Source organism: Sapajus apella, unplaced genomic scaffold (genome assembly GCF_009761245.1).
Source record: "Sapajus apella isolate SASKATOON/1434 unplaced genomic scaffold, GSC_monkey_1.0 scaffold59, whole genome shotgun sequence".
NCBI classification, from domain to species: Eukaryota; Metazoa; Chordata; class Mammalia; order Primates; family Cebidae; genus Sapajus; species Sapajus apella.
The window spans coordinates 13533176-13556303 of NW_022436999.1; the positions used below are offsets into that span (position 1 = coordinate 13533176).

The 23128-nt window shown below is 41.0% G+C and overlaps 1 pseudogene; it reads right to left on the minus strand.

Moving 5' to 3' along the window:
• Window positions 1-1782: 1782 nt before the first annotated feature.
• On the minus strand, window positions 1783-23092 carry LOC116528658 (annotated as a pseudogene).
• Between the last annotated feature and the right edge of the window lie 36 nt (window positions 23093-23128).

Consider the following 23128-nt stretch of genomic DNA (forward strand, 5'->3'; position numbering starts at 1 on the left):
TTTGATTATATCCTGTCTATCCTCTGTCCTTTGGCAAACTGAAGTGGTTGCTATGACTCCCTTATACATCATTGCGATGACTAAAGTAAAAATGAGTTTCAGGCCAAAAATGTGTACTGGGAATTATGAAACCACATGCTTCTGGACGCAACTCACTAATGACGGATTTTAAAACAAAGAGTGACTGAAGTCTGGGGAGAGAATTTCCTTCACTCAGTTTATCACCAGCACTTTATTAGGAATGGGAAATGGGTAAAAGAGATGTTTCTAATGCAGATTTACAAATTATCCTGGTGTTACCAGAATTATATCTGAGAGGGAGAGATTCCTGCCCCTTTGTCGATAGAACGTACTTCCTTCCTGTGGAGGTTGTGAGTTGGAAGGTTTATCCTTTCCTACCAGAAACAAATGCCAGTGTTCAGAAATTGAGTCAATCCTTCAGAAGTCTTCCATCTTATTATTTCTTAAACCAATGAAGCAAAAACATTTATTGACCGCCTACCTACCTTTTTATTCATCACCATGCTGCCTGCCTGAGTTCTCAGAAGAGAAGGGTTATTCCAACACTTATGCATTGCATATTCTAGATGGGGGAGACAAGATGTAAATGTACAAAATATTAAGGCCAAGTAGAAATCCATTTGAAATGAAAACTCATTCCTGTGGCTCCCAGGCCTGTTAGAGCAGGATAGCTGGCAAAAACCCCTTGCTCAGCTGGAGGAGATTTCAATCAGCAAACTTATCTGTACCTAACGGAACAGGGTCCAAATTTGTCACTAGACCATGTTTGAAGGAACAGGCAATTTGTTCAAGTCATTTTGGATGCAGGAAATCCTGTGTTTACTACCTAGGAAATACTACATAAAAATTTGGATTTTTTCCCCTTGTAATGTTCTTTTGAATTGAAATTTGGCAACAGAGCTACTGCTGATAAGAATGTGGCTCAGGAAATGACAACACAGTGATAGCAGATCATACACAATAGACCTTGCTTCTTTGTTTTCACTCTGGTTCTCAAAGATAGTTGATAGACTTGATTCCTTTCAGGAGTCTAGACACTCCCAAGTTCATTCTAAGCCCACGTCTCTAGCACTAATGCTTCAGGGAGGCATTGCCATCTCCCTGAAAATGTCTCCAGTACATAAAGAAATGTCTTGGGGTGGCTGGCAAGATGGCTGAATAGGAACAGCTCCAGTCTGCAGCTCCCAGTGAGATCAGTGCAGAAGGTGGGTGATTTCTGGATTTCCAGGTACCAGGCTCATCTCACTGGGACTGGTTAGACAGTGGGTGCACCCAGTGGAAGGTGAGCAGAAGCAGGGTTGGGCGTTGCCTCACCTGGGAAGCACATGGCCTTGGGGAACTCCCTCCCCTAGCTGTGAGAAGCTGTGAGGGACTGTGCACCCCAGCACAGATACTATGCTTTTCCCACAGTCTTAGCAACCTGCAGGCAAGGAGATTCCCTCGGGTGCCTATACCACCAGGACCCTGGATTTTAAGCACAAAACTGGGCAGCTGTTTGGGCAGACACTGAGCTAGCTGCAGGAGGTTTTTTTTCTTTTTTTTGTTTTTCTTTTTCATTTGTATAATTATGTAGTCCTCAGTAAAGGAGGTTTTTTTCATACCCCAGTGGTGACTGGAATGCCAGTGAGACAGAACCATTCACTCCCCTAGAAAGGGGGCTGAAGCCAGGGAGCCAGGTGGTCTAGCTCAGCGGATCCCACCCCCATGGAGCACATCAAGCTGAGATCTACTAGATTGAAATTATTTTTTTTTTAAATATACTCCTGGATAAAGGAATTTATTACATTTATATACTATAAGTTCAAGAATGATTTACTCACAATTTAGTAATGACTTTGTGGAAAGTACAGTAAAATGTGTGAGCAATTTTAGTTATGTATTGTTTGTTGGATTCTAAAGTACTCCACAGGTGTTTTGGTATATTCCTATTTGGGGTTAGCAATCTACTTTTCTGGTTAAACATCACATGAGGATTACACATTTATCTTCTCACCAAAACAGGCTCCTGTAGTATATGTAAATAGGATAGGTCACCTTTTTCTCTTAAGCTAAATGCGATAGTTCTGGCTTTGCTCATTTGCTTTCTAGCAGCCTCCCCATGTTAGCCTTGCCACATGGTCAGTCTTCTGTTTGGTAGGTTTTATAAATCCTAAAAGTTCTAGTTCAGAAACAGCTCTAATAAACCGAGCATGGATAATTTTATTCATTTCTTCTGAGGTTGCAGAATTTGCATCCATTTTTTCAGCAGCTGTCACAACTGTTGCGAAAGCCTCTGACCAGTCCACAAGGTTGGTTAGCCTGCTACATTCTAGGTGCAGTTTATATGCTATGCAGATGTCTGGGGTGAAATTTGGAATGCAGCCTTCTTCACTTTTCAGTGCTTCATTCTTTAGATAATAGTAAGGATTGTTGAGTGCAGTATGGAGGGCAATTCACAGAGCAGCATTTAAATGCTCACAAAGGGCATGGGCAGCGCTGAAGTACACCACCTCATGGAGATGCTGTGTCTCAGGAGGCAGAAGGTATTCTCTCACTAGACAGACAATGAAGTTCACCTCATTTTCTCTGAGTACTTCAAATTTGGTTGGCTTCGTACTTCTTAACTCCTTCATTTCCAATAAGGACTTCTGAAGATGATAGAGGTCTGTCTTCTGAAGCCCCTTTGGCTGTGACCCAAAAGCACCTTCTTCCTCTTTGGTTTAATTGAGGTTCTGAAACTGGGCCAGGAACTCCTCTGTTCTCTTAGCTGTGCTGACAGGGTGCTTTTCACAAGACTTAAAAACCTTGAAACATTTCTCAAGTATGGTCATCAATTCATCCTTTGCCAACATCCTCAGCAGTTGCAAGACTGATGCATACTCCTCTGAATCCCATATGTTCTTTTCTAAACATGTGCAGTAGAACTCTCTGATCTGTCAGTCCAGTGGATACTTGGGAAGAGAATAGGTAAACTTATGAAGACATCTCAAAACCAGGAAGTAATTCATATGATAAACATGCAAGTTTTCTAGTAATAATTGTGTTTTCTCCTTCAAACATTTCCCTTGGTCAAGAGTGCCACTTGCTTTTCTAAAGCTTACTTTTCCACGTACCTCCTAGGAGATGGAAGATGCTGAATATTTTCACATTGATTATTTGACAAAAAATTTATTCTTCTTTTGGCTTCTGGAAGATTACAGCACAGTACACTTAAGGGCTGGGAATAGAAATGCTCTAATAGAGAAAGCTGAAGTCCTTTTATAAAGTTTTGAATTGAGAAATCATGATACAAAAAGATATTGGTCAGAACCTGTAATACTTTTTCATTTATTTGAAAGGGAAACTGAGTAGTAAGAAGTAGCTTATCGAGTACTGTAGTCAGGTGCTCCCTGCAAGGCAAAGATTGGAACAGTTCTATGCACAACAGAGATGATACTGCATGAGGAAGCAATCGATGGATGGTAATAGGAGATGTAGTGATTCCGAAAATGAGAATTAGTGGAAATTCATGCAGATGTTGACTATTGGCACAGAGATCTTTCTCTTTTTGGAGTTTGGCTTAAAAAGAAAGCAGCCCTTAGACACTGATGAGGTGGCCATGGTCTCAACTGGCTCTGTGGATTCCAGATCTGATTGAAATTCTTGATGACAGCACAGAAGTCTGAAGTCAACCTGGGATGCTCGAGCTTGCCTAGGGGAGGGACCTCTGTTATTACTGAGGCATGAGGAGGTGGTTTTCCCTTCACAGTCTAAACAAAGCCCCCAGAAAGTTCACACTGCAGCTTGGTAAAGCTGCTGTAGTCAGACTACCTTTCTAGATTCCCCCTCACTGGACAGGGCATCTCTGAAAGAAAGGCAGCAGCTCCAGTCAGGGGATTATAGACAAAATTTCCATATCCCTGGACAGAGCACCTTGGGGAAGGGGTGGCTGTGGGCGCAGCTTCAGCAGACTTAAATGTTCCTGCCTGACAGTTCCGAAGAGAGCAGTGGATCTCCCAACACAGCACTCAAGCTCTGCAAGAGGACAGACTGCTCCCTCAAGTGGGTCCCTGACCCCTATGCCTCCTGGCTGAGAGACACCTCATACAGGAGAGCTCCGGCTGGCATCTGGTGGGTGAAGGAACAGGCAGCAATCTTTTCTGTTCTATAGCCTCTGCTGGTAATACCCAGGCAAACAGGGTCTAGAGTGGACCTCCAGCAAACTCTAGCAGACCTGCAGAAGAGAAGACTGTTAGAAGGAAAACTTACAAACAGAAAACCATAGCATCAACATCAACAAAAAGGACATCCACACAAAAACCCCATTTGAAGGTCACCAACATCAAAGACCAAAGGTAGATAAGATAAATCCATGAATGTGAGACAAAACCAAAGGTAGATAAGATAAATCCATGAATGTGAGAAAAATGTGTGCAAAAAGGCTGAAAAATCCAAAAACCAGAACACCTCTTCTCCTCCAAAGGTTCATAACTCCTCATCAGCAAGGAAACAAAACTGGACAGAGAATGAGTTCGATGAATTGACAGAAGTAGGCTTCAGAAGGTGGGTAATAAAATTTTCTGAGCTAAAGGAGCATGTTCTAACCCAATGCAAGGAAGCTAAGAGCATTGAAAAATGGCTAGAGGAATTGCTAACCAGAATAACCAGTTTAGAGAAGAACATAAATGATTTGATGGAGCTGAAAAACACAGCTTAAGAACTTCGTGAAGCATACACAAGTGTCAATAGCTAAATCAATCAAGTGGAAGAAAGGATATCAGAGACTGAAGATCAACTTCAATGAAATGAAGTGTGAAGAGAAGTTTAGATAAAAAGAATGAAAATAAATAAAGCCTCCAAGAAATATAGAACTATGTGAAGAGACCAAACCTATGGTTGATTGGCGTACCTGAAAGTGATGGGGAGAATAGAACCAAATTGGAAAACACTCTTCAGGATATCATCAAGGAGAACTTCCTCAACCTAGAAAGATAGGCCAACATTCAAATTCAGGAAATACAGCAAACACCAAAAGGAACTCATAGAGAAGAACAACCCCGAGACACATAATCCTCAGATTCACCAAGGTTGAAATGAAGGAAAAAAATGTTAAGGGCAGCCAGAAAGAAAGGTCGGTTTACCCACAAAGAGAAGCCCATCAGACTAACAGTAGATCTCTCTGCAGAAACCCTACAAGTCAGAAGAGAGTGGGGGCCATTATTCAACATTCTTAAAATAATTTTCAACCCAGAATTTCATATCCAGCCAAACTAAGCTTTATAAGCAAAAGAGAAATAAAATGCTTTATAAATAAGCAAATGCTGAGAGATGTTGTCACCACCATGCCTGCCTTATGAAAACTCCTGAAGGAAGCTCTAAATATGGAAAGGAAAAACTGGTAACCGCCACTGCAAAAACATACCAAATTGTAAAGACCATTGACACTATGAAGAAACTGCATCAACTAACAGGCAAAATAACCAGCTAGCATCATAATGACAGGATCAAATTCACACATAACAATATTAACCTTAAATGTAAACAGGCTAAATGCCCTAATTAAAAGACACAGACTGGCAAATTGGATAAAGAGTTAAGACCCATAGGTGTGCTGTATTCAGGAGACCCATCTCACATGCAAAGACACGCACTCAAAATAAAGGGATGAAGGAATATTCACCAAGTAAATGGAAAGCAAAAAAAGCAGGAGTTTCAATCCTAGTCTTTGATAAAACAGACTTTAAACCAACAAAGATCAAAAAAGGCAAAGAAAGGCATTACATAATGGCAAAGGTATTAATGCAACAAGAAGAGCTAACTATCCTAAATATATGTGCATCTAATACGGGAGCACCCAGATTCATAACGCAAGTTCTTAATGACCTACAAAGAGACTTAGACTCCCACACAATAATAGTTGGAGACTTTAATACCCCATTGCCAATATTAGACAGATCAATGAGACAGAAAATTAACAAGGATATTCAGGACTTGAACTCACCTCTAGATCAAGCAGACCTATTAGACATCTACAGAACTCTTTACCCCAGATTAACAGAATATACATTCTTTTCAGCACCACATACCACATTTTTGGTATGTTTTTGCAGTGGCGGTTACACTTATTCTAAAATTGACCACATAGTTCAAAGTAAAACAACAAGGTGGCAGCCTATAGGCAAAGAAGACAGTCCTCACTAGAAACCACCCTGATACCTTGATCTTGAACTGCTAGCCTCCAGAACTGTGAGAAAGTAAATTTCTGTTGTTTAAGCCACCTAGTTTATGGTATTTTGTTATGGCAGATAGCAGACTAATGCAGAAGATTTTTAAAAATAATACTTCTATTTGATAGAAGCCTGGTTGGAGGATGTAGCTTAAAATGAGAACAACTAAGCCTGCTAACTGTTCCCTAGAAAAAAGCAGCCCACCCAGTGCAAGGGTCATGGTCTCACAGCAGACGTCTCCATGTGGCAGAGCCCCCTCTGGGCATCTTGCTCTCAAGAGAAAAAAAGAACAGAATAAGCTTAGCATAACCTATTATTATTCTGAAGTTTACCAATCCCTAGGGCAGTGTGAGTAAATGTGTAGGGAGAGGCCAGAAGAAAACTCAGTTCTCATTGGAACCAGGAGAAGGGAAGAATTCTCCTCTAAAAACGTGTGTGCTTTCTGAGCTCTTATGTGTTTATAATAGAGGACAGAGTCAAAAGGGGTTGATGCTTCCTCATGGGCTCCAACTTCGTTTCTTTTTCCAAAGGGAAGGAAACTGAAGGGAGGGCTGGCAGGGTGTTTAAAATCTTTTTAGGGCATAACAGTTTAGAGAAGTTATTTATAAAGGGTGAGGTACTGAGGAGCATAGTACTCATTCAAATGGTTATTAGGGCATAACTAGGAAGACATAAGGGCCCCTTAGAGTATGCTTGTTTCTGTCAGTCATCATTCATATTTCTATTGTCAGCTAAGTCTCATTCTTCTCTTCTCTCCCCTTCTCACGTCACTCATTCTTTCCATCCATCACTCTCTCCTACTCCTCATCCCTCTCCTTTGGAGCCCATTTCCTATAAATGTCTTATAGTAATAAAAGAATCAAGAGGTAGTTTGGAGACTTTACTTTGCCATCCCTAAATCCTTGTCAATTCCTATAAGACACCCCAAGTATTACATGATTCAAGTACAGTTAGTGTGCTTGCTCTTCATTTGTTCAGGTATCCATTCATTCCACACACATGTGCTGAGGGACCACACGTACTGGGTACTTTTTCCAAATACTGAATATTCCTATAAACAAAATAGGTTAAAAAAAACTGCCTTTGTGAATCTTATACTCTAGTATGGGATGGGGGTGACAGATAATACACAAAGCATACAAGTTAGATGTGTGTGTTAGAAAGCAAGTCCCATAGCACAATAGAGCTGCGTAAGTGAGATTGGGATTGTGGGGTCAGGGGAACTTTAAATAGGGTGGTCAGAGCAGGGTAGGCCTCACTGAGATGGGATCTTTTGCATAAAGACCTGGTAAGATAGTCCCTTGGATAATGAAGGGAAGAGCATTCTAGTCTGAGGGATATGCAGTGCCAAGGCTCTGAGGTACACACATTCAAGAGAAAGCAAGGAAGACTAGGCACAGTGGCTCATACCTATAATTCCAGCACTTTGGGAGGCCAAGATGGGTGGATCACTTGAGGTCAGGAGTTTAAGACCAGCCTGGCCAACATGGTGAAACCCTGTCTCTACTAAAATTACAAAAATTAGCTGGGCATGCTGGGAGGCACCAGTAATCCCAGCTACTCTGTGAGAGAGAGAGAGAGAGAGAGAGAGAGAGAGAGAGAGAGAGAGAGAAGAGAGAGAAGAGAGGAGAGAGACAGAGAAAGAAACAAACTACCTGGCTGGCATCAGTGAGCAGAAATGACTCAGGGATGACTTGAGAAAGGCATGGAGCAGGGGTCGTCACATAGGATCTTGTTCATAGTAAAGCCTTTGGCTTTACAAGTTTAATAAACTCTGAAGTAAATGGGGACGATTGATGAAATGGGAACTTTTGATTGCTGTATCAACACATCACAAAGATAAATCCTCTAAGCCCAGTAAATTTCTCTCTCTCTACCCCCCTTTCTCTTTTGCAACTTGATTACCACCTCTAAGCCTTATTAAATAGATGTGATTAAGGCATCTCTGCTTGGGTTTGAGTCAGAGTCTATGAGATGCTAGAATGGTAGTAACCATTTATGCTGGGAGTTTTTGGTAAAGTAAACAATACAGTCTGGTTACTAATTTTTTTTTTTAAAGTTTACATTTGCTACTAAAATGTTTCCTCCAAATATCTAGGTCTTGGTCTCTTTTAACTAATTTTATCTGTAACAGAGATTTTTTTTTTTAGTCAAAAACTTAGGTCTTTGACTCTCTAACAGGAGGAATAATGGCCTTCTAAAGATAACCATGCCCTAATCGTTGAAACTTGTGAATATGTTATTTCATATGGCACAAGGGACTTTGCAGATGTGGTTAAGGTTGCGACCTTGAGCTGGGGAGATTTTTGTATAATAGATTATTTGAATCGATTTGATCTAATGAGATAAGTCCTTAACAGTGGAGAACTTTTCTTACATGTAGTCAGAGAGAGAGATGACCATGGAAGAAGGGTCAGGAAGAAAGAGGAAAGAATGGCAGTTCTTTGAGTGTACCTTTTCATACAGTTTTGACTTTGAAAGTACAATCATGTGCCATATAATGACATTTCAATCAGTGCGTATACAATGGTGGTCTGATAAGTTTATAATTAAGCTGAAAATCTGCTATTACCTAGTGATACCATAGCTGTTGTAACATAGTAGTGCAGTTACTTTATTTTTTATAAATGTAATAAAGCCTAGATAGACAGTGTTTGTAAAATCTACAGTAGTCTATAGTAGTGTCTTAAGCCTCCATATTCACTCACCACTCACTCACTGAGTTGCCCAGAACAGTGTTCTGTCCCGCAAGCTCAATTTGTGGTAAGTGCTCTCTATAGGTGCATTAATTTTCTCTTCTTTTCCTTTTTCCCTTCCCTTCCCTTCTCTTTTCTTTTTTTCTCTCCTTTTCTTTTCTTTCTTTCTTTTCAAGAGCTAGGGTCTTGCTCTGTTGCCCAGGCTGGAGTGTTGAAGTGTGATCATAGTTCATTGTAACCTCCAACTCCTGGGCTCAAGTGATCTTTCTAGCTCAGTCTCTGGACAGCTAGGACTACAGGCACAGGCCACCATGCCCAGGTAATTTAACAAAATTGTTGGTAGAGTTGGGGATGGTCTCACTATGTTTCCCCAGTTGGTCTGCAACCTTTGGCCTCAAGCAATTTTCCTGCCTCAGCCTCATAAAGCACTGGGATTATAGACTTGAGCCACTGTGCCTGGTCACAATTATCGTGTATACGATATTTTTTTACTGTGCCTTTTCTATGTTTAGATACACAAATACTTACCATTGTGTTACGGTTGCTTACAGTACTCAATATGGTAATATGCTATACAGGTTTGTAGCTTCAGAGCAATAGATTATGCCATGTAGCCTAGGTATATAGTAGATTATACCACCTAGGTGTATATAAGAATATGCTATGATGTTTGCACAGCGATGAAATCACTTAAAGACCAATTTCTCAGAATGTATATCTGTCATTAAGGGATGCATAACTGTATGTTACTAGCCTACATATTTTAAAAAAGCAAATCAAATCAATAAGGATGGGAGGAGGTGGAGCAATATGGCCAAATAGAAGCCCCCACCAGTTGTCCTCACCACAGGGACACCAACTGAACGACTATCCACACAGAAAAGCATCTTCATAAGAGCCAAACCCAGGTGAGCAATCATAGTACCTGATTCTAATTTCATATCAACGAAAGAGCCACTGAAAATGGTAGGAAAGACAGTCTTGAATTGCTGATGCCACCTCTCCCCCATCCCTCGGCAGAATTTGCATGGTGCAGAGAGAGAATCTGTGTACCTGGGGAGAAAGAGTGCAGTGATTGTGGGACATTGTATTCCAACTTAGTGCTGACCTGTCACAGCAGAAAGCAACAAAAGGAAGAACTCAGCTGGCGCCTGTGGAGGATGCATTTAGACCACTCCTGGTCAGAGGGGAATCTCCCATCCCAATGGTCAGAACCTGAGTCCCAGCAAGCCTCATCACTGTGGGCTAAAGTGCTCTGGGGTCATAAATAAACTTGAAAGGCAATATAGACCACAAGGACTGCAATTCCTGGTTAAGTGCTGGTGCTGTGCTGGGCCTGGAGCCAGTGGATTTGGAGGGAACACAAACTGGTAAGACTACAGCTCAACTGCAGGCGGCACACCTCACAGCTCCAGGAGAGACTCCTTCCCTCTGCTTGAGGAGAAGAGAGGGAAGGGTAACAAGGATTTTGTCTTGCAACTTGGGTATCACCTCAGCCACGGTAGGCTAGAGCACAAGGCAGAGTCCTAAGGCCCCCATTCCAAGCCCTAGCTGCCAGATGGCATTTCTAGACACACTCGGGCCAAAAGGGAACCTCCTACCTTGAAGGGAAGGACTCAGGCCTGGCGGTTTTATCTGCTTACTAAGGAGCCTTTGGGCTCAGAATAATCAGCAGTAGTACCCAGGCAGTACTCACTGTGGACCTTGGTCAAGATTCAGAGATGTTCTGGCTTCAGATGTGACCCTGTACATTCCCAGCTGCAGTGGCTCTGAGAAGGGACCCCTTCTGTTGTGAAAAGGGGAGGTAAAAGTAAGGAGAATTTGTCTTGCAGCATAGGTACCAGCTGGGCCACAGTTGGATAGGGCACAAAGTGGGCTCTTGGGGTACCCAATTCCAGGCCTTGGCAATTTGGACAGCATTTCTAGACCTGCTCTGGGCCAAAGGGAAGCTCACTGCCCTGAAGGGAGAGTCTGTGGCCTTACAGCATTCATCACAATCTGGCTGAACAGCTCTTGGACCTCGAATGAACATTGGTGGTAGCTAGGCAGTACTTGCCATGGGAATAGTAGTGGCCACAGGGAGAGACTCCTCTGCTTGTGAAAGAGGAGGAAGGACTTTCTCCTGTGCCTTGGGTGCCAACTCAGCAGTAGTAGAATAGAGTACCGGGTAGATTCCTATGGTTCCCAACTTCAGACCCTGGCTCTGGGATGGCATCTCTAAAACCACCTAGGACGAAGGGACACTTACTGCACAGAAAGGAAGGACACAAGCCTGGCTGGCTTCACCACCTGCTGATTGTAGAGCCTTAGGGCCTTGAATCAACATAGGTGATAACCAGGTAGTGGTTACTATAAGCCTTGGGTGATATATGCTGGCTTCAGGTCTGACCCAGCACAGTCCCAGTGGTGGTGAACCACAGCGGTGCTTGTGTCATTCCTCACCCAGTTCCAGGTAGCTCAGCGCACACACACACACACACACACACACACACACACACACACACACACAGAAAGAGAGAAAGAGAGAGAGTGTGAGAGAGAGAGAGAGAGAGTGAGAGAGAGACACTCCATTTGTTGTTTGGGAGAAATGAAGGAAAGAGAACATGAGTCTCTGCCTGGTAATCCAGAGAATTCTTCCAGATCTTATCCAAGACAACCGAGGTGGTACCTCTAGAAATCTACAAGAGCCACAGCATTACTGGGCTTGGAGTGCCTCCTGAGGCATATATGGCTGCAATGCCCCCTGAGGGGCACTTACATCACACTTAGACTTAGATCACAATACTCAATTCCCTTTGAATAATTGGAAAACCTTCCCAAGAAGGACAGGAACAAACAAGCCCAGACTGTGAAGACTACAAAAATGCCTAACTCTTCAATGTCCAAACACTGCTGAACATGCACAAGCATCATGACCATCCGGGAAAACATGACCTCACTTAACAAACTAAATAAGGCATCAGTGGCGAATCCTGAAGAGACAGAAAAGTGTAACCTTTCATACAGAGAATTCAAAATGACTATTTTAAGGAAGCTCAATGAAATTTATGAAAACACAGGGAAGGAGTTCAGAATCCTATCAGAAAAGTTTAAAACTGAACATAATTTAAAAGAATGAGGCAGAAATTCTAAAATTGGAAAATACAATTGAAATCCTGAAAAATGTATAAATGTCTCTTAACAGCAGAATTGACCAAATAGAAGAAAGAATTACTAAGCTTGAAGACAGGCTATTTGAAAATAAACAGTTGATCAGGCCACACACATACAAAAACCTACTAAAATAAAACATTGGAGAAATTTCCCAGGACACTGGTTTGAGCAAAGATTTCTTGAGTAATATCCTGCAAGCACAGGCAACTAAGGCAAAAATGGACAAATAGGATCAATTACATCAAGTTAAATAGCTTCTGCACAGCAAAGAAAATAATCAACAAAGTTAAGTAACAACCCACAGAATGGGAGAAAATATTTGCAACCTATCCATCTGACAAGGGATTAATAAACAAAATATAGAAGAAACTCAAACAACTCTATAGGAAAAAAATCTAATAATTTGATTAAAACATGGGCAAAAGATCAGAGCAGACATTTCTGAAGAGAAGGCATACAAATGGCAAACAGATATATGAAAAAGTACTGAACATCACTGATCATAAGAGAAATGCAAATCAAAACTGCAATGAGATATCATCTCACCCCAGTTAAAATGGCTTACATCCAAAAACCTACTAAAAAAAACCTAAAATAAAACATTAGGGAAACTTTCCAGGACATAATGCAATAATGAATGCTGGTGAGAATTTGCAGTAAAGGGAACCCCTTATATACTGTTGATGGGAATGAAAATCAGCACAATCACTATGATAAACAGTATAGAGGTTCCTCAAAAAACTAAAAATACTCCATGATCCAGTAATCCCACTGTAAGGTATATACCCAAGAGAAGGGAAATCAGATATCAAAGAGATATCTGCACTTACATGGTTATTGCAGTACTATTCACAATAGCCAAGACTTGGAGTCAACCTAACTATCCATCAATAGATGAATAGATAAAGAAGATGTGGTGGCCAGGCACAGTGGCTCACGCCTGTAATCCCAGCAGTTTGGGAGGCTGAGGCAGGTGGATCACGAAGTCAGGAGTTCAAGACCAGCCTGGCCAAGATAATGAAAATATTTAATTACTCTCTACTAAAAACACAAAAATTAGCTGGGTGCAGTGGTGGGTGCCTGTAATCCTAGCTACTCGGGAGGCTGAGGCAGAATTGCTTGGACCCAGGAGGCAGAGGTTGCAGTGGGCAGAGAGTGTGCCACTGCAGTCTAGCCTGGGCAACAGAGCAAGATTCTGTCCCCCACTCCCCCCCAAAAATGCAGTACATATATGCAGTGGAGTACTATTCAGCCATCAAAAGAATGAGATCCTGTTATTTGCAACAACAGGGATGAACTGGAGGTCATTATGTTAAGTGAAATAAGGCAGCCACATTATGGAGATAGAGAGTAGTATGCTGCTCATCAGAATTTGGGGGAGTTAGTCAGAGGGAAGGGGAGTGGGGATGGCTAATAGATACAAAAATATAATTAGATAGAATGAATAAGATGTAGTATTTGATAGCGCAACAGGGTGACTACCATCAACAATAATTTAATTGTACATTTAAAAATAACTAAAAGTATAATTGGATTGTTCATAACACAAAGGAAGGATACATGCTTCAGGTGATGGATACCTCATTTTCCTTGATGTTATTATTATGTATTGTATGCCTGTATCAAAATATCTCATGTAACCCATAAATACATACACCTACCATTTGCCCACAAAAATAAAAAATTTAAAAAAATCAGTAAGAATTAGGAGGGAAAAACTGACTAAATCTGAAAGAAAATGGAAGCAAATTAATCTAAGTGCATTTTTTTTATGGTTGCTATAAAACCATACTGAAGAGGGAAGACAAAGAAGAAAGAATAAATCCAAGTAACTTATGAACAGTTTTTAATTATATAATCCTTGTTCTGGACCAGAGTGGGATGTGGGGAGGGGATGTAGAAGAGGGAAGAAGTATGAACAAAGCCTGAACTTTTTTTAGTAGGTTAGTTTTAGTAGTGTTACACAAGAAACAATTCTGAAACTCATTTAGATTAATATAGAACTGAGCAAATGAGTACATGTGTCGACGTGTTAGGAGTTAGGATTCTCACTGTGAAAGAAGGAACATACAAATACAGAATGGGGTAAGGCAAGAAAGAATGCTGTATGGATGGGGTAGAATTTGAGGTATCGATATGAACTCATTATTCCTAAAACGTGTGTATGTGTATGCATGTTTCTGTGCATGTATGTGTTTGTATGTGTGTTATGTGTATATCTACATATACACATTTTCTCCCTCTGTGGAAAAGGTTAGAAGCAAAGTTAATCTTGATCTTTAATACTATTCCCCACTAAAGGGCATCAGAGATTTTTGGAGAAATGTCTGACTCCATTACCCTGCAGCAGGGTAAGTGTAAAATAAACCTGGAAGCTTTTGTTATGTCAGATAGTTAAAAAATGCTTTTCTAAAGATGGGAGAATATTACAAGGACACAGGAGAAAGCTTGAGAGGGCTGTCTGGTCAAATCTGGAACCATTTGAGCCTAACATAATTAAACATGAATGAATTATAAACTGCTGGGGGGGGGAAATTTACGAGCTGAGGAATTCATGAGCCCTTACTCATAATAGGTAAATTAATTAATGCAGGAGGTGAGAGGGAACTCGCTTACTGTAGAATGCTGAGAACCAACTGGTAATTATGGACAGAGTGCTAGAGCTGAACAAGCGTCATTTGCAGCCATCATAGTAAAGATTGGTTTAGACAAGAATCATCAGCAGATGCTAAATCTAGGAGAAATTTTAGATGAGGAGCAGACCACATATTAATTGTAAGAGAGAAAAAATATCATATAAATATACACGAAAGAAATTGGGCAACACCTTGACTGAGTGATCAAAATGTATATCATCTATGGGAGACAGATGAAAATTGTGCGTCCTCAGGTAGGACACCCTGATACCAACTATGCTATATTCCAGCTGAGAATGCATATCTTCAAACTAATAAAAAGAAACATCAGACAAACACTAAACAAGGAAAACTAGAGTTTAAAAAAAGATGAGAGGACCTGTATTCCTTGGCTTGTGGTCCCCTTTGCATCTTCAAAGACAGCACTCACATTACTCTCACCTCTGTTTCCATCCTCATGTCTCCTCCTCTCCCTCTGACTCTACTGTCTCTTTCTCATAAGGCTCCTTGTGATTACACTGGCCCTACCTGGATAATCCAAATAAGTAATCTTCCTTTCTTAAAATCCTTAACTTCATCACATCTGGAAAGTCCTCTTTGTCATGTAATGCAGTGTATTCACAGGTTCTGGCGATTAGGACATGAATATTTTTGGGGAGCCATTATTCTGCATACCATAGACTATAATTCAAAAATGTCAATGTCATAAGAGACAGACAAAGCCTAGAGAGTATGAGAGAGTATGAGAATATGACAACTAAATACAATACCTGATTTTGATTAGATCTTTTTCTGGAGTGGGAAAACGCTATAAAGAACATGCATTATTATGTCAATTGACATGATTGGAACATGGTGGTATGATTAATGTATCAATATAAATATGAAGCTGACATATGTACTGAAGTTGTATAAGAGCATATCTTTGTTCTTAGGAAATGCACACTGAAGTACTTAGGAATTAAGAGCTGTGATGTATGTAACTTACCCTCAAATGGTTCAGAAAAAAAATATGTGTACATGTACACACAAAGGAAGAGCAGGAGAACAAATGATGAAGTAAATGAATAAAAGTTTTAGCTATACAACAAAAACAGTTTTATCTATAGAACAAAAAACAAGTGAATTTGCGAAAGAAAGCTGTTTCTGGTACTATTTTTATATTGAAACTTTCTGTGAGCTTGAACTTACAAATAAAAAGTTGTTTTTTTTTTCTTTTTGTATTTTTTTTTTTTAATTTGGGCTCTGGGATACATGCGCACATCCTGCATCCTGCAGGATTATTGCATAAGTACATACATGCCATGATGGTTTGCTGTCTCCATCCCCACCACCATTGCCTATATCAGGCATTTCTCCCGGTGTTATCCCTCCCCCTCCTCCCTGCCCCCCACACCACTGTCTCCTGCCTCCCCTCCCCTCCTCCCCCGCAACTAGCCCTGTGAGTGGTGTTCCCTTCCCTGTGCCCAAGTGTTCTCATTGTTCATCAACCGCCTATGAGTGAAAACATGTGGTGTTTGGTTTTCTGTTCTTGTGTTAGTTTACCGAGAATGATGGTTTCTAGGTTCATCCATGTCTCTACAAAGGACATGAACTTATTGTTTTTTATGGCTGCATAGTATTCTATGGTGTATATGTGCCACATTTTCTTTGTCCAGTTTATCATTGATGGGAATTTGGGTTGGTTCCAGGTCTTTGCTATCGTAAACAGCACTGCCATGAATATATGTGTGCATGTGTCTTTATGATAGAATGATTTATAATCCTTTGGGTGTGTACCCACTAATGGGATTGCTGGGTCAAATGGGATTTCTATTTCTAGTTCCTTGAGGAATTGCCACTGTCTCCCACAGTGGTTGAACTAATTTACACTTCCACCAAAGTGTAAATGTGTTCCTTCTCCACATCCTCTCCAGCATCTATTGTCTGCAGATTTTTTAATGATTGCCATTCTAGCTGGCGTGAGATGGTATCTCAATGTGGTTTTAATTTGCATTTCCCTAATGAGCAATGATGATGAGCATTTTTTCATATGTTTGTTGGCCACATATTTGTCTTCTTTTGAAAAGTGTCTGTTCATATCCTTTGCCCACTTTTGAATGGGTTTGTTTGTTTTTTCCTGTAAATCTGCTTTTGTTCTTTGTAGATTCTGGATAGTAGACCTTTGTCTGATGGGTAGATTGCAAAATTTTTTTCCCATTCTGTTGGTTTCCAGTTTACTCTAATGATTGTTTCTTTTGCTGTGTAGAAGCTCTTAAGTTTAATTAGGTCCCATTTGTCTATTTTGTCTTTTGTTGCCATTTCTTTTGTTGTTTTATTCATGAAGTCCTTGCCTGTGCCTATGTCCTGAATGGTTTTGCCTAGGTTTTCTTCTAGAGTTTTTATGCTGTTAGGTCTAATGTTTAAATCTTTAATTTATCTGGAGTTAATTTTTGTATAAGGTGTAAGGAAGGGGTCCAATATCAGCTTCCTGCATATGGCTAGCCAGTTTCCCAACACCATTTTTAAACAGGGAATCCTTTTCCCATTGCTTGTTTTTGTCCGGTTTGTCAAAGATCAGATGGTTATAGATGCGTGGCATTGCTTCTGAGGCCTCTGTTCTGTTCCACTTGTATATATTTCTGTTTTGGCACCAGGGCCATGCTGTTTTGATTTCTGTAGCCTTGCAGTATAGTTTGAAGTCAGGTAGCGTGATGCCTCCTGCTTTGTTCTTTTTGCTTAGGATTGTCTTGGCTATGCTGGCTCTCTTTTGGTTTCATATGAAGTTTAAAGTGGTTTTTTTCCCGTGAAGAAGGTCGATGGTAGCTTGATGGGATAGCATTGAATCTACAAATTACTTTGGGCAGTATGGCCATTTTCACAATATTGATTCTTCCTAACCATGAGCCTGGAATGTTTTTCCATCTGTTTGTGTCCTCTCTTATTTCCTTGAGCAGTGATTTGTAGTTCTCCTTGAAGACATCTTTTACCTCCTTTGTTAGCTGTATTCCTAGATATTTTATTCTCTTTGTAGCAGTTGTAAATGGGAGTTTGCTCATGATTTGGCTCTCTGTTTGTCTGTTACTGGTGTATAGGAATGCTTGTGATTTCTGCACATTGATTTTGTATCCTGAGACTTTGCCAAGGTTGCTTATCAGCTTAAAAGGAGCTTTTGGGCTGAGATGTTGGGGGTCTTCTACATATATGATCATGTTGTCTGCAAATAGGGACAATTTGCCTTCTTCTTTTCCTACTTGAATGTCCTTTATTTCTTTTTCTTGCCTAACTGTTCTGGCTAGAACGTCCAATACTATATTGAATAGGAGTGGTGAGAGAGAGCATCCTTGTCTAGTGCCAGCTTTTAAAGGGAATGCTTCTAAATTTTGCCAATTCATTGTGATATTGGCTGTGGGTTTGCCATAAATTGCTTTTATTGTTTTGAGATGTGTTCCATGGATACCTAGTTTATTGAGAGTTTTTAGCATAAAGGGCTGTTGAATTTTGTCAAAGGCCTTCTCCGCATCTATTGAGATAATCATGTGGTTTTTGTCTTTGGTTCTGTTTATGTGGTGAATTACGTTTATAGATTGGGGAATATCGAACCTCCCTTGCATCCCTGGTGTGAAGCCTACTTGACTGCAGTGGATAGGCTTTTTGATGTGCTGTTGGATTTTGTTTGCCAGTATTTTATTGAAGATTTTTGCATCTATGTTCATCATGGATATTGGCCTGTAGTTTTCTTTTTTAGTTGTATCTCTTGCAGATTTTGGTATCAGGATGAGTTGGTCTCATAGAAAGAGTTAGGGAAGATTCCCTCTTTTTGTATTGTTTGGAATAGTTTCAACAGGAATGGTACCACCTCCTCTTTGTATGTCTGGTAGAATTCAGCTGTGAACCCATCTGGACCTGGGCTGCTTTTGGTCAGTAGGCTATTAATTGCTGCCTCAACTTCAGACCTTGTTATTGGTCTGTTCAGGGTTTTAACATCTTCTTGACTTAGTCTTGGGAGTGTGCAAGCATCCAGGAATTTATCCATTTCTTCCAGATTTACTGGTTTATGTGCATGGAGTTTTTTGTAGTAATCTCTGATGGTAGTTTGTGTTTCTGTGGAATCAGTGGTGATCTCCCCTTTGTTGTTTTTTATTGCAACTATTCAATTCTTCTCTCTTTATTAGTCTAGCTAGTGGTCTATTTTGTTGATCTTTTCAAAAAACCAGCTCTTGGATTTATTGATTTTTTGAAGGGTTTTTTTGTGTCTCTATCTCCTTGAGTTCTACTCTGATCTTAGTTATTTCTTGTCTTCTGCTTGCTTTTGAGTTTTTTTGATCTTGCTCCTCAGCTGTTTCAATTTTGACAATAGCATGTCAGTTTTCAATCTTTCCTTGTTTCTCACATGGGCATTTATTGCTATAAATTTCCCTCTAGACGCTGCTTTAAATGTGTCCCATAGGATCTGGTATGTTGTGTCTTCATTCTCATTGGTTTCAAAGAACATTTTTATTTCGGCCCTCATTTGATTGTTTATCCATTGGTCATTCAGAAGCAAGTTGTCCAGTTTCCATGTGATTGTGCAGTTTTGAGTGCTTTTCTTAATCCTGAGTTGTAATTTGAATGCGCTGTGTTCTGAGAGAGTGTTTGTTATGATTTCCATTCTTTTGCATTTGCTGAGGAGTGATTTACTTCCAATTATGTGGTCAGTTTTGGAGTAAGTGTAATGTGGTGCTGAGAAGAATGTGTATTCTGTGGATTTGGGGTTGAGAGTTCTGTAAATGTCTATTAGGTTTACTTGGTCCAGATCTGTGTTCAAGTCCTGGATATCCTTGTTGACTTTCTGTCTCATTGATCTGTCCAATATTGTCAATGGAGTGTTAAAGTCTCCCACTATTACTGTGTGGGAGTCTAAGTCTCTTTGTAGGTCTTTAAGAACTTGCTTTATGTATCTGGGTGCTCCTGCATTGGGTGCATAAATAGTTAGGATAGTTAGCTCTTCATGTTGCATTGATCCTTTTAACATTATATAATGCCCTTCTTTGTCTTTTATGATCTTTGTTGGTTTAAAGTCCATTTTTATCAGAGACTAGGATTGCTACCCCTGCTTTTTTTTGCTCTCCATTTGCTTGGTAAATCTTCTTCATCTCTTTATTTTTAGTCTTTGTGAGTCTTTGCATGTGAGATGGGTCTCCTGAATACAGCCCACTTATGGGTCTTGACTTTTTATCCAGTTTTCCAGTTTTGGCTTTTGATTGGGGGTATTTAGGCCATTTACATTCAACATTAATATTGTTATGTTTGAATTTGATCCTGCCATTTTGTTACTGGCTGGTTGTTTTGTCTGTTAATTGACATGGCTCCTTCATTGCGTCATTATTCTTTACCATTTGGTACATTTTTGCAGTGGCTGGTACTGGTTGTTCCTTTCTCTGTTCAGTACTTCCTTCAGTATCTCCTGTAAGGCAGGTCTTGTAGCGATGTAATCTCTCAACAATTGCTTGTCTGTAAAAGATTTTATTTCTTCTTCACTTATGAAGCTTAGTTTGGCCGGATTTGAAATTCTGGGTTGAAAGTCGTTTTCTTTAAGGATATTGAATATTGGCCCCCACTCCCTTCTAGCTTGCAGGGTTTCTGCCGAGAGATCCGCTATGAGTCTGATGGTGTTTCCTTTGTGGGTGACTCGACCTTTCTCTCTGGCTGCCCTTAGGATTTTTTCCTTCATTTCAACCCTAGTGAATCTGACAACTATGTGCCTTGTGGTTGCTCTTCTTGAGGAATATCTTTGTGGTGTTCTCTGTATTTCCTGGATTTGAATGTGGCCTGCCTTACTAGGTTGGGAAAGTTCTCTTGGATAATATCTTGAAGAGTGTTTTTCAACTTGGATTCATTCTCCCCGTCACATTCACGTACACTGATCAAGCGTAGATAAGGTCTTTTTTTTTTTTCACATAATCCCATAGTTCTTGGAGGCTTTGTTCATTTCTTTTCACTCTTTTTCCCCTAATCTTGGCTTTTCATTTTATTACATTGATTTGCTCTTCTATCTCTGATATGCTTTCTTCTGCTTGATCAATTTGGCTGTTGAAACTTGTGTATGCCTCCTGAAGCTCTCGTGCTGTGTTTTTTAGCTCCATCAAGTTGTTTATGTTCTTCTCTAAGCTGGTTATTCCAGTTAGCATTTCGTCTAACCTTTTTTCAAGGTTCTTAGTTTCTTTGCATTGGGTTAGAACATGGTCTTTTAACTGAGAGGAGTTTGGTATTACCCACCTCCTGAAGCCTGCTTCTGTCAATTTGTCAGATGTATTCTGTTTTTTTAATTCCCTTGATGGTGAGGAGTTGTGATCCTTGGGAGGAGAAGAGGTGTTTTGTTCTTTGATGGTTTCATCCTTTTCGAGCTGTTTTTTTCCCCCATCTTGGTGGATTTGTGTCCCTTTGATCTGGTTTCAGGAGGAGTCTCTGAGTTGACTTTCTTCTATTGAGGTTGGAGCTGTATCTTTTTTGGCCTGTAGAGGGCGTTGAACCTCTCTCCGGTTCAGTCCAGGTGGTCCTTCCCTGGAGTTTGTTTGCAGGTGGGATTGGCCCCGCCTTCCCAATGGTGTCTCTCCCAGAGCTGGATCTTCCTGGTTGGGTTCAAAGTGGCGTATTTGCTGCCAAGCTCTCTAGCAAGGGCTTCAGTTTGAGTTCTGTGGAGGTGGGGCCTGCCGGGCCTTATGGTCTATTTCCCTGCTTTCAACTCTGCCTACCTCTGCGGGATGGTCTGTCCTGCTGGCATTAGTCCAAACTCCCACCCAGCTCCCTGCGACAACTTGCAGAGCCTGGCAGTAGCTGCTGCTCAGATTTGCATCCACTGCCCATGGCACCCCACCGTCTGGCAGGGCTCTCGTGGACCGTGGGTTGCAGGAGGGATGAGGTAAGCACAGGGTCCGAAACGCAGGATGGAGGGGGTTAAGTCCCCTGACTCTCCGAGCTGGCTGCACGTTTCAGGTGGGGATGTGCCGCACCCCCCTGCTCCCCCAGTCTTGATTTGCTCCCCTGAGTGGTCTTCGCCCTGTGGCTACTTCCCTGGGCCTATTTTCAGAGCCCTATCAGTCCCACAGAAAAGAACCAGTCGCCTCGTTTGGAATAGTGAAGTCCTCTAGCCTTCTGAGTCTGGTTTGCTGGGAGCTGCATTCTGGTGCTGGCTTCTCTCAGCTATCTTGGCCTCCCCTCTCCTCCCCAGCCAAAGTTTTTTTTTTTTTTTAGTTGTGAGTCACGCTTATACATAGCCCTGAACTTTGGACAACATCCCTGATGTGACAGATGGTCCTCCTGTCTTGGGCATCCAGTCTAGAGATGTGAATGTCTCTAAGGAAAGGGTACTCAGTATCTTATTAGACAGCCTGTTCAATTGCTGATTAGCTTTAGGAGTTTGAAATTTCTCTAAGGGTTAAAAAAAAAATGAAACCAATTGGTTGGTCACTCTTACCCATTGATTGTTACCCTGGCTTCTGGTGAAATACGGAATAAATTTTCTTTCTTTTCAAATATTTGAGAACAGTTGCCTTATCTTTGTAATAATTTATTTTGCAGGAGAAAAGTTTCTTGTCAGTGGCTACTTCTCAGTCTATAAACGTCCTCATCAGGATGCACTTTCATCTGGCAGTGTTGCTCTTAGAACACAGTATCTGTGAGACACAACACTCCAGCTGTGTCCACTCCAGTGAAAACAGCAGTAGGCCCATCCATTTAGTTTGATTTTTTCCTTCCTCCCCTTCCAACCACACTCTTCCTAGGTAACCACAACGGCTTCTACAGGGTAAAGCCATGTTAATGTTATACATTGATTTTATGACAAAATCAATGCAGGTGGTTTTGGTGCAGTCCAGATGAGTCTCCAAGGATCAGTGTTACCACAGCTACCTAATAAAAGGAAACCCAGGAATGAACCTCATTACTGCTGTAGCATAATGTGCTCTAAGCAATTGCCCTTCCACCTTTCCCCTTCTCAAACAGCCAGGGCAAGAAGCTCAAGTTCTTGGCTGTAGCTGATAAACAGTGTGATGAGAACAGTTTGTTTAATTCTAGTTAATGAGTTGGCTGCAGTAAATTCCCAGCAACCAGGAACTGGGAACCTTAGAGGCAGGGCTACAGCATCCTGCAATGGGAGGTTTTAGGGCTGCTCTGTCCAGCTTGTAAAGTGTGAAGCAAAGGTGTGTGGGAGACTGACCTAAGGTCACAGCTCATGTCTGATAGCGATAGAGACAACTCTGGAACTTGGGCCATAGTGTGTTGCTTGGCTGCTGGTGCAAGACAACAGAATAGGCAGATGGAAATTTGGGATCCAGCTTCTGTGGTGTGTACTTTAATAGCTATAGATACTTTCCGGATTGGTCAGGGTCTCTTTTGCACAGTCCAGCAGGGGAGAAGTCAGTGCCAGTTGTCCTACAAGCATTACGTGATAGAGGATTCTTTCCCCAGTGCATTAATT